This window comes from Symphalangus syndactylus, chromosome 19 (assembly GCF_028878055.3).
Source record: "Symphalangus syndactylus isolate Jambi chromosome 19, NHGRI_mSymSyn1-v2.1_pri, whole genome shotgun sequence".
Taxonomy (NCBI): Eukaryota; Metazoa; Chordata; class Mammalia; order Primates; family Hylobatidae; genus Symphalangus; species Symphalangus syndactylus.
In genome coordinates this window covers 66776016-66791177 of record NC_072434.2, presented here as the reverse complement: position 1 = coordinate 66791177, position 15162 = coordinate 66776016, and positions in this window count along the sequence as shown.

Genomic DNA, 15162 nt, shown 5'->3' with positions numbered 1-15162 from the left:
CTTTCCTGGGGCTGATGTGGTTTTCACTCCTGAGTTTTATCTGACAGCCCATGTGGGGCTAAAAGGCCAGAGCATTTTTAGCTTGAGTTAAGCAACACCAAAATTCTCCAGGTTGAAGCTAAATCCCCCTTTACTGCTGTTGGAGTGCTAGCTGAGGGCACAGTGTATCCTCAGAACCAAGGCGCCGGCACAGATGGGGCTGCTCTGGGTTGATTCTCCTATATTTAACACGGCCCTAATTACCCACAGGTCTCTGAGTGAGGAGGGCTGATGAGCAGTTCAAGTTCCCTGCATAGAAATAGCCTCAGAATAGTTCCAGTGTTGTTTCTAATTGCAATGGATGAGCAGACTGTCTCATTAATCCTCCCCTATCAGCGTGCAAACTGGCTGCCCCAGAATAGCCCTGATCTCAGCCAGCCCACTTGGGCTTAGGGACTGGTGGTTTTGTACATATTTGGAGAAGGAAGAAACTTCTCCCAGGGATGGGGGAGTGAGTGTGAGTGTGTGTATGGGTGGAGGGAGAGGGGAGCAGTCTATGGATTCTGGAATCTTAGATAAACACAGGAAAGTGATATGGAAAAGTTTAGGATAGCACGTTGGGTCTGGGAAGGAATTGGTTCAGAAATGTTAGGACGTAGCTGAAACATGCCCTTCCAATATCTTCAGCCTATTCTTTCGCCTTTTTACCTTTCTATGTGAATATTTTATTATTCTGTTTAATTCTTGCTTCGTTTTTTCTGTCATTACTCAGTGTAGGGTCTGATTTCAGCCATTTACACCTTAGTGTCAATGTGCCACTGGTAGGTTTTTATATGTTTCTAGCTTTCCAATTTACAAGGGTCATTTACATGCTGATTCTTTTAGTACCTCACAGCAATCTTGTAAGGTTAGCAATGGCAGGCATGGCTCTCATTATGCAAGAAAGGAAAGTGAGGCTCAACGAATAAGTCTATGAGCACCTCAAGATCATGCACTTAACAAATGATACATCTTGGACAAGAGACCAAATCTTCTGTCTGATAGTTCTGAGAGATATAGTTGGTTCCATGTTAGAAGAACATAATATCTTAATAATGGTCAGGATGATACCACAGAAAGAAAAGACTCGTTGGAATCAAATAGACTGGGATTTCAATCTCTATGACTTTGGGCAAGTTTCTTAAACATTTCTGAGCCTCAGTTATGAGGATTAAATGAAATGATGTACATAGTGAACTGCTAGTGATTAAAAGCAAACTAAGATATATGGCAACTAAATACAATGTGTAATAATGGATTTGATGCTTTATTAGGAATAAATAGCAATAAAAAACGTTTTGGGAGATAGTTGGCAAAATTTGAATATGGACCCTGGATAAGATAACACTTTTATAATAATGTTAATTTTTTTAAAAACATTGATAATTGCACTGTGACTATGTGTGAATGTTCTGAGGAAATACACATGGAAATATTTAGGAATAAAGAGGCATGATATATATAACTACTCCCAGAAAGATGGTCACCAGACGCTAGGAAGGGTAATCGTGGGCAGGAGTGAGAGATGGTTAATGGGTACAATAAATAGTAAGAAAGAATAATTAAGACCTAGTATTTGCTAGCACAACAAGGTGACTATAATAAAAAATAATTTAATCCTTTATTGTAGGGAGCAGTCTATGGATTCTGGAATCTTAGACAAACACAGGAAAGCGATATGGAAAAGTTTAGGATAGCACCTTGGGTCTGGGAAGGAATTGGTTCAGAATTAGTTCAGAAATGTTAGGACGTAGCTGAAACATGCCCTTCAAATATCTTCAGCCTATTCTTTTGCCTTTATACCTTTCTATGTGAATATTTTATTATTCTGTTTAATTGGGTCTGGGAAGGAATTGGTTCAGAATTTTATTTTAAAATAACTAAAATATTATAATTAGATTGCTTGAAACACAAAGGATAAATGCTTGAGGTGATGGATATCCTATGCACCCTGATGGGATTATTATGCATTGCATCCTTGTATCGAAATATCTCAGGTAACCCATAAATATGGACACCTATTATGTACCCACAAAAATTAAAAATTAAAAAAATAAAATTGTATCTGGCAAATTAAAAGTAAAATATATATTTATATACATATGAAACTACTCTCCAATGATTCAGAAAATAGTATGTATATAATTTGAGCAATAACATAATAAATACGGGCAAAATTTTAATATATAAGGAGACTGAGTAAAGAATATACGGAAGTACTTGTGATTCTTCTGTACATTTGATACTATATCATAATAAAGTTATAAAAGCAAAAAATGAAAGGGTCTTCTGTAAGGCAGAAATCTGTATGTTTTCTGATAATTCAAAGTAGAGTTGGGGTTGGAGAGGGTGGTGCCCTGCCATGGTGGTTCTTTACCTCCACCCTCTTGGCACACCCCAGTTGGCAGCCTTCACCTGGGCCTTCTCCCTCTGGGCTCTGGAAACATGCTCACTCGGCATGCTGCTTCACTCTGAACCTGAGCTGGGAAGCCCCATCCTTCCAGTCCATTCCCGTGAGCCTTAGCTAAAACCCAAAATGTAATAAATGGCATGTTCAGGGAAATAAAGCTCTTAGAAAAATAGTGTTACCTCATCACACTTGTCCAGTGTCCACTGCCTCTAAGATGGGTGAGCAGCATTCCTGGGAAAGGCTGGGGCCCATACCTTTAAACTCAGCTGGGTACACAGGGGCACATACCAGACTCCAGGTCAGGACTTCACAAGTTCCCAAAGCGGTGTCATTGCTGGAACCCTGATACCCACACTCGTGGTCTGGTCCCTGATTCCCCCTCCTGCTCTCCAGCTTCATCTCTTCTTCTCATCCTGTGATGGTTAATATTGAGTGTCAACTTGATTGGATTGAAGGATGCAAAGTATTGTTCCTGGGTGTGTCTGTGAGGGTGTTGCCAAAGGAGATTAACATTTGAGTCAGTGGGCTGGGAGAGGCAGACCCACCCTCAATCTGTGGGGGCACAGTCTAATCAGTTGCCAGCACAGCCAGAAGGAAAGTGGGCAGGTGGCTAGAAAAAAGTAGGCAGAAGAAGGTGGAAGGAACCGACTTGCTGAGTCTTCTGGCCTTCATCTTTCTCCTGTGCTGGATGCTTCCTGCCCTTGAACATCAGACTCCAAGTTCTTCAGCTTTTGGACTCTTGGACTTACACCAGTGCTTTACCAGGGGCTCTCGGGCCTTTGACCACAGACTGAAGGCAGCACTGTTGGCTTCCCTACGTTTGAGGTTTTGGGACTCAGAATGACTTCCTTGCTCCTCAGCTTGCAGGTGCCCTACTGTGGGACTTCACCTTGTGATCGCGTGTGTCAATTCTCCTTAATAAACCCCTGCACCAACCATATCCTTCAGTGCTTACCCTATACTGGCATGTACTTCCTCACTTTTACCCAAGCTGCTTCCTACAGTTGGAACCCTCTTCTTCATTCTCTCCTTGGCTTTCAGGCTTCAACTTAGATGTCTCTTCCTCCAGAAAGCCTTCCCTGGTCTTCTGAAATCTGTATTATAGCCCCTGTAACATACCCTGTGCACCCTATTCTTATTTTAATCACCTTATTACTCTGCTTTCTAATAGCCTCTTTACTTGTCTGTATCCTCCAACAAATACAAGATCTGTGAGATTTGTTCATGTGTTTCCCTAGTGCCTGGCACATTTCCATACATGTAATAGATTGTCCATAAATATTTGTTCAATGAATTCAATAATTAGACTAGATTACCATCTCTCTGAAGATAAAGGTATCTTTCTGTCATTGCTTGTTTGTTAATCCTCCTCAGAAGGACCTATCACTGCTAATAGAGATTGTATTACATATACTTAGGAGATTTGGGAGTGATTCATCCAAAAGATGCACTAACAGAATCCTAAAAAATCAAGACTGAGAGAGATCTGATTCCAAGCCTGCTTGTCTCCAAATACTGGTCTGTGTGAAGCCAGAATTGGCTGGAAGGATTTTTAATGACATACATTACAAAGCCCCACCTCTAGAAGTACTGATTTCATTATATTGGATGGGGCCCAATGCCGTGCATGTAGAAGGGTCCGCAGGTAATCCTGTGACACAGCCAGGGTTAGACAGTCACTAGAGAACCTTCCATTTCATTCAAGAGAAGCTGAAGGTGAAGTGATATGCTCAAGGCCACAAAGCCTGAAGTGCTGAATGAGGGATGGGACTCAGGATTCTAATCCCCACCAAAGTGCTTTCCATTTCCTCATTTCCTCTACTGGGAATTCCCTCCCCAAATGCAGCAGGTTTGTTTTTCAGTTCTCATCTGGCCACACAGGTGCAGGCTTGAATAGAGGTGATTTTTTTCCTTACTGAAATAGTTGCATTTCATTACTGAGTGAAAGAATGTCTCAGGGTAATTCTAAAGATAATGCACTTTAGAACAAAATGCTCTGTGTAAAGGGAGGCTGGTATTAATATAAACCCTGGCTTTTGAGTTGTTGAAAATATATGTGGTAAATAACCTGCTGATTTTTGGAGAAATATCATGAATGAAGCAGGAATTGTATTTATATTTTTAATAACCGCTGGCTATTTGGAAACGGCCATATTGCTTAAAAAATAACCCAATCAATCTAATTAAACTAAAGAGCTTCTGCACAGCAAAAGAAACTACCATCAGAGAGAACAGGCAACCTACAGAATGGGAGAAAATTTTTGCAACCTACTCATCTGACAAAGGGCTAATATCCAGAATCTACAATGAACTCAAACAAATTTACAAGAAAAAAACAAACAACCCCATCAAAAAGTGGGCAAAGGACATGAACAGACACTTCTCAAAAGAAGACATTTATGCAGCCAAAAAACACATGAAGAAATGCTCATCATCACTGGCCATCAGAGAAATGCAAATCAAAACCACAGTGAGATACCATCTCACACCAGTTAGAATGGCCGTCATTAAAAAATCAGGAAACAACAGGTGCTGGAGAGGATGTGGAGAAATAGGAACACTTTGACACTGTTGGTGGGACTGTAAACTAGTTCAACCATTGTGGAAGCCAGTGTGGCGATTCCTCAGGGATCTAGAACTAGAAATACCATTTGACCCAGCCATCCCATTACTGGGTATATACCCAAAGGACTATAAATCATGCTGCTATAAAGACACATGCACACGTATGTTTATTGCGGCACTATTCACGATAGCAAAGAGTTGGAACCAACCCAAATGTCCAACAACGATAGACTGGATTAAGAAAATGTGGCACATATACACCATGGAATACTATGCAGCCATAAAAAATGATGAGTTCGTGTCCTTTGTAGGGACATGGATGAAACTGGAAAACATCATTCTCAGTAAACTATCGCAAGGACAAAAAACCAAACACCGCATGTTCTCACTCATAGGTGGGAATTGAACAATGAGAACTCATGGACACAGGAAGGGGAACATCACACTCCAGGGACTGTTGTGGGGTTGGGGGAGGGGGGAGAGACAGCATTAGGAGATATACCTAATGCTAAACGACGAGTTAATGGGTGCAGGAAATCAACATGACACATGGATACATATGTAACAAACCTGCACATTGTGCACATGTACCCTAAAACCTAAAGTATAATAAAAAAAAAAAGAAAAAAAAAATAACCCAATCAAAAATCTGCTTTATTGTTACTACATCTGCTAGAAGGTCACTAACACATCAGAGAATGTTCATACTGGGAGGGGCCTTAAAATGCCATCTAGTCAAAGCCTTTCAAACTTCAAATTACAGATTAGGAAACTGAAGTCTCAAAGGGAGACGTGACTCACTCAAGGTAGACAGCCAAGACCAAGCCTATTAATTCCCAAGCTTGCGTTCAGCAATAATAAATACTTGCTGCATCGATTGTCTTTTATACAAGGAACTAAAAATATTTAAAGTTTTAGATTACTTATATGACAAAAACCCTTAGAAGTCCAGGAAAGAGCTGTGGGTTATCTGCTTAGTATTCCAGATCCCCATGGACTGCAGGACTAAAACTATTCTCCTGCCTGACTTTAGGAGTCTACATTGAGAGTTGCAGCAAGTGATCAAGACTATAGTCTCAGCATTCTGATTTCTCTCCAGTCATTTACTTCTCTAACTACCCAACTAACTTTTGTCAGGGTCCTACTATGGGCTGGGTGTTGTTTGAGACTTTGGGGGAAAAAGAGCAGTGGTGCTGATTTTGCTGCTGAGTAAATAGTATAGTTTCTTCAGATAGGCAGCAACAAGGTCCATCAGTGAAATGTGTACATATGTATTTGTAGGATTATGCTCTCAAATGACCTCTGACTCCTGACCATGGTCCTGGGAAGCACCACAGTAATGAGAAAACAGAAGACACTGTTTGATAATGAAGTCTGTTGAATACTTCATAGTAAACCTCTTTGGAAATGAAGTCCAAGACAGGCTATTTCTCTACCACCAACACCAGTAAATAGGCTATCTAATGCATAATTTCTTAGCTTATGAAGGTAACATTTTACATTTTTTCGTGATACTTTTGGTTTATTGTATTAGACCAAGGCAAAGCTGAGAAAAACACTTGAAATAAATCCTAATAATTAATGCACTCTCATCTATTGGTAATAAAGTTGGGGATAAGGTTAAAGGCTATAAATTTTTTTCTCCTAACACAGATAACTATTATTTTTATGTATTTATTTCATTTGTTTTTTCTCGTATTTAATAAGGTATAATTGACAAATAAAAATCATACCTACTTATAGTGTACATTATCTTTTGATATGTATATACATTTTTATAGTGTATGTAGTCTGATCTTGGATTCAACCAATTGATCTAATTTATTTATTTTGTCAGGAAGAGGCAAAGAAGTTAGAATTTTTATGATAAATTTCCAGCAGACACACCAGCATTTCTTGACAAACATGACTGCACTTAGAAGTTTAAAGAATATTCTGGCTCCCTTTAAAGTTGGTAGACTAGGCAAATTCTGGAAGTGGCCTCATTAACTCACTATTCTCTACTCCAAACACATAAAAATACAAGATAATGGATTAAATTATTTTAAAAGATACATTGCCAATTTTGAAAGCAAGAAGTGAATTCTTCAGGTATCAATGATAAAGAGGATCAAGAAATAATTGGAGGCCATATGGCCCAGGTTACACAACCAGATGAAAGCTGCATGCTTTGAATACCAAAGACAGAGCATGAGCCCAGCAGTAAGCTTTGTATCTGGAGGGAGATGAAAATGGATACTTTGCAAGAAAGCCTGCTTCCTAGTAAAACTCTAGCCCCTGTTCAAGGATACAAAGCAGAATTAGGGTCGTCTTACTAATATGATGAAAGCATACTCACCATTACCAGTCAGAACCTCAAGACTACATTATGCTTTGGTGCAAAGATAAAACTCTTAGACAGTTGCCGCCCACATCCATGGATTTTTGCATCCATGGATTCAACTAACTAGAGATCAAAAACATTTTTTAAAAATTGCATCTCTGTTAAATATTTACAGACTTTTTTCCTTGTTATTATTCCCTAAACAATACAGTATAGCAACTATTTACATGGCATTTACATTGTATTAGATATTGTAAGTAACCTAGAGGTGATTTAAAGTATAGAGGAAGATGTACATAGGTTATATGAAAATACTATACCATTTTATATCACAGACTTGAGCATCTGTGCATTTTGGTATCTGGTGGAAGTCCTTAAACAAATCTCTCATGAATACCAAAGGATGAGTATATTATCTATACAATAAGAAAATTAAGAGGCAAGACTCTAACACATAGCTCATCTAGAACTAGTGATATCGAACGGGTCTGAACAGAAACAACCATGGCTTTAGGGATAAGGAAAGGGTGGGAACTATTCAGAAAACCGGTCTGATAAATATTTAGTTCTTCTCAACCTTAAAAAAGACTTTAAAATTAACATATTAAAGATGTTCAAATTATAAGGGAAAATAATCCAGAACATAATAATAAAAAAGAAGTGGAATAGATACATTTGAAAAAAAATAGAAATTCTTGAAAATAAAAAATAGCCATTAAAATATATATAAAATTGGTAGTTTACTGGAAGACAGATTAAAACACTGTTAGATAATTTTAAGGAAACCACTTAGAATGTACTAGATGATAATAAGTAAATGAATAACTTGGAGGAGAAATTGAAAGATATAGAAGACAAGAGAGGCTCCAACAAATGTCTAGTAAAAATTCCAGAAAAGGAGATTAGAGACAACGGGGACAGCCAATGTTCAAAAAGACGATGGCAGAGAGTTCAAGAATCGAAAGGAGATATTGGATGCAGAGTGAAAAAGAGCAATGAGTATCAAGCAGGATAAATACAAACAAATTGATTCTTATACACATCACAGACAAACCACAAAATATCAGGAAAATTAGAAAATCTTAAAAGCTACTTGGATGACTAGTAAATTGAACTAATTTTCTTACTGAGAATAATTAGCACATATGGACAAAATATAAACAACAAATGTTTGAAAACACCACATTACTGCCACAATTCAGAATTAATTGTGAAGACAAAATTCAGGAAAAGGAAACTCAGAGAGATGAGCTTGGCATTTTGGGATGCTTTCCTTCTAATGCATTGTCTAGTTGTGGAAGAGTCCATTGAGAAGCTGTAAACTTGAGCAAAGCTTCTGGAAGTCTGAAAGGACTAGGGAAAACACTGGTCTTCAGAAGCCCTCAAGGAGAGAAGGATACTGGTAAATCGTCCAGGCTTTAGTTGCTGTCCCAAGAGATGATAGCCTTGGACTCAAGTTGTATAGTGAATATACAAACCTACATGGAGATTAAAACTCAGTGTTTAAGAATCTCAATTACTTATTGGATTAAGGTGAGTCTGGGATTCAGCATGCTCCTAGCACCAGCCTGGCTGAGAGATATATCATCCAGAGCTTCAAATTATCTCTACGAGTGTGTGTGTGTGTGTGTGTGTGTGTATTTATGAAAGAGAAAGATACAATGTGCATGCCTATGTGTGTACACGTGTGTATGTGACCATGTATAACCATGTATATATTAGGACACAAGAAAACAGCATGACTGGAAAACAAGAAAATGACAGAAAATGGGAAGAGATTCACTGGTGGTCTAGAGAATAGACTTCCAGACATGGACTTTATATCTTCAATTAATGCATAAGACATGATAATCTGAGAATTTTAGAAGAGAACAAGAAAGTTTAAAAAGGAACCAAGGGGAATATTCTAACACTGATAAAATATAGTAATTGAAATTAATGACTCAGTGGACGGATTTAACAGATTAGACTAGACATAGCTGAAGAGAGAATTAGGGAGCTTGAAGATGAATTGTAAGAATATTTCTAGAATAAAGAATTAAAAACCAAAAAGATTGAAAATACTTATAGATAACATGAATTACATATGAGGAAATACATATGATTTGGTACGTGGTCTTATTTATGTGTAATTAGAGTTCAAAGAGGAGAGAAATAGAACAGGATAGAAGTAATATTTGCCTAGATATTTTTCTAAAAATGATGTAAAGTCTCAAACCATAGATTTACAAAGCATTATGAATCCAAAGAAGAATACTTAAAAAGAAAATCACATCTAAACATCATATTTAAGCAAAGATCAAGAGAAAATTGTAATAGTTGCCAGAGGCAAAAAAGACGATTACATTCAAAAGAGCAGCAATAAGACGGACAGCTGATTTTTTAACAGAAATAATGAAAACCAAAAGACCAGTAACACTGACAGCTAATTTTTTAACAGAAATAATAAAAACCAGAAGACCAACAGCTTCAAAAAGCTGACAGAAAATCACTACCAATATAAAATTCTATACAAAGTGAAAATACCTTTCAATAATGAAGGTGAAATAAAGACATTTTAAATCTAATCAAAACTGTTAGAATTAATCATCAGACTGTTCCTAAAGGAAATCTAAAAGTTGTTTTTCAAGCAGATGAAAAATTATCTCAAATGAAATCTTGAAGAAGTGGGAAAAAAATAAAGTACAAAAGAAAAAATATATATATAAATATAAATATATGGTCGAATCTAAACAAATATTATCTATATGCATAAACAATAATATATGAACTTACATGTATCATACAACAGTATTGGCATATATGTTCTGAGAAGCATAATGAAAGTTAAAATGTTCTCAGTTTCAGCATTATATGGAATGAAGTGAAAGTATTAATTTAAACTAAATTTTAATGTGTGCGTGTTATAATTTTAAGTAAAAAATACATCTAATGTGTAAATAGAGGTAAAAAGAGTTTAATTTTTTAAAATACTTGATTGAAAAAAAAGGAAAGAAAGGAAAAAGGAAAATAGAACAGATCGGATATATAGAAAACAAATAGAAACATACTAGATTTAAAGTCAAATATATTATACTGTATGCAAAATGTAAATGGACTAAATATTCCAAACAAAAGTTGACACTGTAGATAGAAAAAAGAAAATCCAAATATGTATTGCTTATAAGTCACACCTGAAATGAAAGAATTTAGAAAGCTTGAAAGTAAAAGGATGAGCAAAGATACAAACACTAACCAAAGGAAAGCTGGTGCAGCCATATTAACATAGACAGGTAGATTTGAAGGCTAAATGCATTAATAATGACAAATGAAAGATGGCTGTAGCTGCAAAAGGAAGAAACATTTTAATGGCCTTTTTAGGAAACTGTAAACATTCTTCTTTGATACTATACTCAACTTAGATAAGTGACAATTTCTTAAAGGTAAGCTGCAAACTGGATTCTGAAACTGTATTATGAAACTTTCATAATTAGTGACATTAAAATCCATTAGTCTAGTTTGTCCATTTAATCATGCATGATTTTGTTAGATCATGAGTTGGTCATTTGGAAACTATTGGTTCACTGAATGTATTAGTTTTCTATTGCTGCTGCAACAAATTTCCAACAACTTAGGGGTTTAAAACAACACTCATTTTCCCCAAATTCCATGCATCAAATGTCTGGACGTACCATAAATGAATTAGGTTCTCTGCTTAGGCCTCAAAAGGCAAAAATCGATGTGTCAGGAGTGCTGTATTGCTTATTGGAGGCTCTGGGGAAGAATCTACTCTCAAGTGAAGGATTTTGGCAGAATTCATTTCCTTCCTGTGCTTTTCATGTGGCATCCTCTGTCTTCAAGCCAGCTAAAGCAAGCTGAGTCCTCCTCATGCTTCACATTTCTCTGGCTTTCTCTTCCATTGCCTCTCTCCCCGGTTAAGCATTTTTGCAGTTTGAATCCACTCAGATAATCCAGGGTAATCTCTCTATCTTAAAATCAACTGATTAGTAACCTTAATTATATCTGCCAACTCTTTTGCCATGTAAAATATCAAAACCATGGCACCAGGAGCCAAAAGTCAAAGGTCATGGGGTCAAAATTCTAGATGTCACATTGTCTTATGCAGCCCTTGCAAATATTGACATATTTCATTATACAATATTACAAATTACATTCATCAACATTGGCGCTGATCTCATCAGAAATAGCTTTAAATATTGGGAATTTGTCAAACTAAATGTCACTATAAAAAGCTATATGCCAAAATAAGATTATTTCAAAATTCTAATTTTCACTTGAAATCTCCAATTTTACCACTGACAACAAATACTCTCAGTTGCATTATTGTACTGACAGAATCACCTTATGAGAAAATGTCTGACAAATACCAAAGCTTGACTAACCATAGTTTGTCTGACAATCATTAAAGTAAATATAATAATCCATGAAATCAGTGGCTAGTTCAGCTTGCAACTCAAATGATCTCCAAGTGCTCTTCCTTGAAGCAATCAGAATACTTTGGTGTGCAGCAGCATCGCTTTATGTTTACTTCCCAATTTGTAACATACTCAAAGGTTGAGATTTGATAACATTAATAGTTTTTACTGATTCATGAAAGGTTATTTTTAGGTGAAATGGGTACTTTTCTCTTATCTGGGAAGGTGCAGCAAGAATAAAACAATAACTACTACAGGTTGAATATCCCGAATTCCAAAACCCCAAATACAAAATGCTCCAAAATCTGAAACTTTTTGTGCCCCAACATTACACTCAAAGAAAATGCTCAATGGAACATTTTGTATTTTTAGATTAGGAATGCTAAACCAATATAATGCAAATAGCACAAAATCCAAAAGAAAGTTGAAATCTGAAACTTTTGGTTCTAAATATTTTTGATAAGGGATATTTATCCTGCAATACAGTTGGTATTAGTGCCTTAATTTGTGCTAAATCACAAACAATTTTACTTGTCATTGATTTTGTACTATCAGTGCAAATGTCAATACGGTAAAAAAAAGCATAGTGTCTTGGTGTTACTATAAAAATAGTTTGTACATATGGAGTCTTTTAAATGGTCTCAGAGACCCCTAGATTCCTTGGGCCGTTTTGACAACTGCTTGTCTATGGCAACATTACTCAAAAGATTAAGAGATATATTTGAACATAATTACAGGGAGCTACCTTCACAAAACTCGTTTCAAAACTAAAATTTCAAAACTTATTTCCCCAAGAGGTATAGTCAGAGAATATGCAGACTCTAAGGCCTTTAAGTATTCTGCTGGATAACATGAAGAATCCCTAAACATATTTCACTGATGTCCTGGAGGAAAGCCACAGTATCCACTAAAGTTCTTTTAGAAATATTCTCAGAAATGTAACACTGGTATTAATGATTTTATGAATTAGACTCAGGGTACTATTCATTTTATATTGCTATAAAACAAGGAGAACAGCTACCTTCTGCAACACAAAGAAATTGAATAATATTTAGAATCTGTCTGTATATTTACGTATGTGAAGGAGTTAAGCTTATGTATAGGATTGGTGGGAAGGAGAAATGAACATATCCTTTGGGACCAAAGGCAAAGAAGTGTGACACAGGCTGATAACATCCATCAACCATGCAGGATAAGGGTAGAGAAAGCTGTCTAGAAAGGGAAGAGCTGGCATTGCCTCTGTTATTGGGTCACCTCCCGACATCAATATGATCTGGAGAAGATAAAATTATTTTGGAATGAACCAAACTCAACTTATCAAACAACTTATAAATAGGCCACCATCCACCCACAATGTGAACTATATCAGAGGACTTTAGGCCTCAGACATTGACAGATGGAATGAGGAAGAGCAAAATAAATGAATATTTGAGTGGAGGGCTATCTTACTTTGTAAGAGGACTGGCGTCTCCCACTGAGTGAAACTGACCCACAGTCATCCCTCCCCATGATAAAGGGCAAAGTGCAGGGCCTATCCCCAAAAACATCTCTGGAAAATATCCGGGGAAACCCAGCTGCCTGAATAGGGCTGTGCAGTTGGTTCAAGCAGAAGAGAGGGCTGTTTGCTGATGATGCTGAGTTTAAAGGTTCAAGGTTGAGCCTCACTCTGACCTGCCTGGCTCTCCCTTCTTACCGCCTGTTACCCTGCTCCTATCTGCTGCTGCATTAGCATTTGGGCTGGGTTCTCAGAGTGGGTGGCTGGGTTTCCCAATGACCCAGGAAATCATTGTTTATCATGCAATCTACCAACATTTTCCTGGCTCTTTTCAGGCTAACCTGAAGTTTTGGAGTGGGATAGAGAGGGGAGGTGAGGTCAGAGCCTTGAACCCTGCCCAGTGACCTGGGAAACTGAATGTTTTACTCAACCTGCTTTGTGGAAATTGCCCCACCCAGGAGATGAAAATGTCAGTAAGGACAGATTGCAATTGATTATTTGTGTTGTGGAAATAAAAGGGAAGGTGATTTGGCATTTTTCTCTAAAAAAATACTAGTTAGTATTTTTAAATTAGCAAGCCATTCAGGTGAATATATACTGAAAGAGAGTTGAATTCCAAAGAACAACATTCCCATGCTCTCATATCTGTTTGGGATAATGAATAACTTCCTTAATTATGAATGGTTTGAAAATCTCATTCATTCAACAAACATTTACTTAGTGGTCACTGTGTACCAGGCACTGCTCTAGGACTATGAAGTGACCCTAATATATTATAGTGACACTTAATTTGACTTATTTAAACTACTACGTTTAATTTTCTTCTTTTAACTCTTCTTTTTTTTTATTTCTCTCCCTCTGTCTCCCTCATACAATAGAAATATGAAAAGTGCACATAGCATCTATGAACCCACAGGACTTCTGTCAACATGGATTTCAAAGGCAATAGCCCTGTCTCAGAGACAAGTGTTTCTTTCAAGCCAGAGCGGCCTTGTGGATTCTGTGCAGGGGATGAATTAGAGTAAAGAGCCTTGGCCGTGTTTCCTGGAGCAATTAGAGCCCACTGTCCTCAAATGGACTTACATTTATTGGCAAAAGGTGGAGTTAATAAAGCCATCAGAAAGAAATGCACTAAGTCGCCTGTGTCCCTGGAGGGATATTTGGTTGAGTCATATTCAGCATCAAGTTAGATCCTGAGTTTATTTTAAATTTTTTAGGTGTTCTTACTCTGAAAAGGAAAGAGATGGCGAATGTGATTTTACTTTTGTTTTTCGGAGTCTCCTATCAATCCTGCCTCCCACTTAAGTGTGCATCAGACATAAGAGATAACACCAGAAACATCTTACCAAGGAAGTGGAAGGATGGTTGTCAATTATTTTATCATTTGGAGTCCATACTTACCTATTTAACAACCCCTTGATAATATAGGATAGCAGTAACAAAGCATCTTTCCCTTGCAAGTAAACCCAGCCTTTTCTACACTCATGACAATAGACAGACTTCATTGTAATCAACCTTACAATACCAGTGATTTCCTACTGGTGGGTGGAAAGTGGGCTGCCGAATTGAGGCAGTTATTTAATAAATAGCGTCTCCTAGCTGTTCCCAACGGGAAGTTAGAAAGAGTGCTACAGACAACTGTTGGGATCCCAGACTAGGATATCACCATGCCAAGGTTTTGAATACCAAACTCCCTTTGCCAAAGACCTTGAGATATCTTAGGAGAGGGATGTAAAAAACTATTTGGACATTCCAAAATTAAACAGCCCCATTTTCTCTTCCCTTTTGATTTAACTGTTTGGTGTTTGTATAGGGAGGATGAAATGCATTGGCTGGATGTAGACAGATTGAAAAATAGGAGACTCAGAAAGGAAGGAGACAGATAATCCGGTACTCTTGTTTTCTGGCCAGTGAGCGTCCGAAGTGCTATAATTGA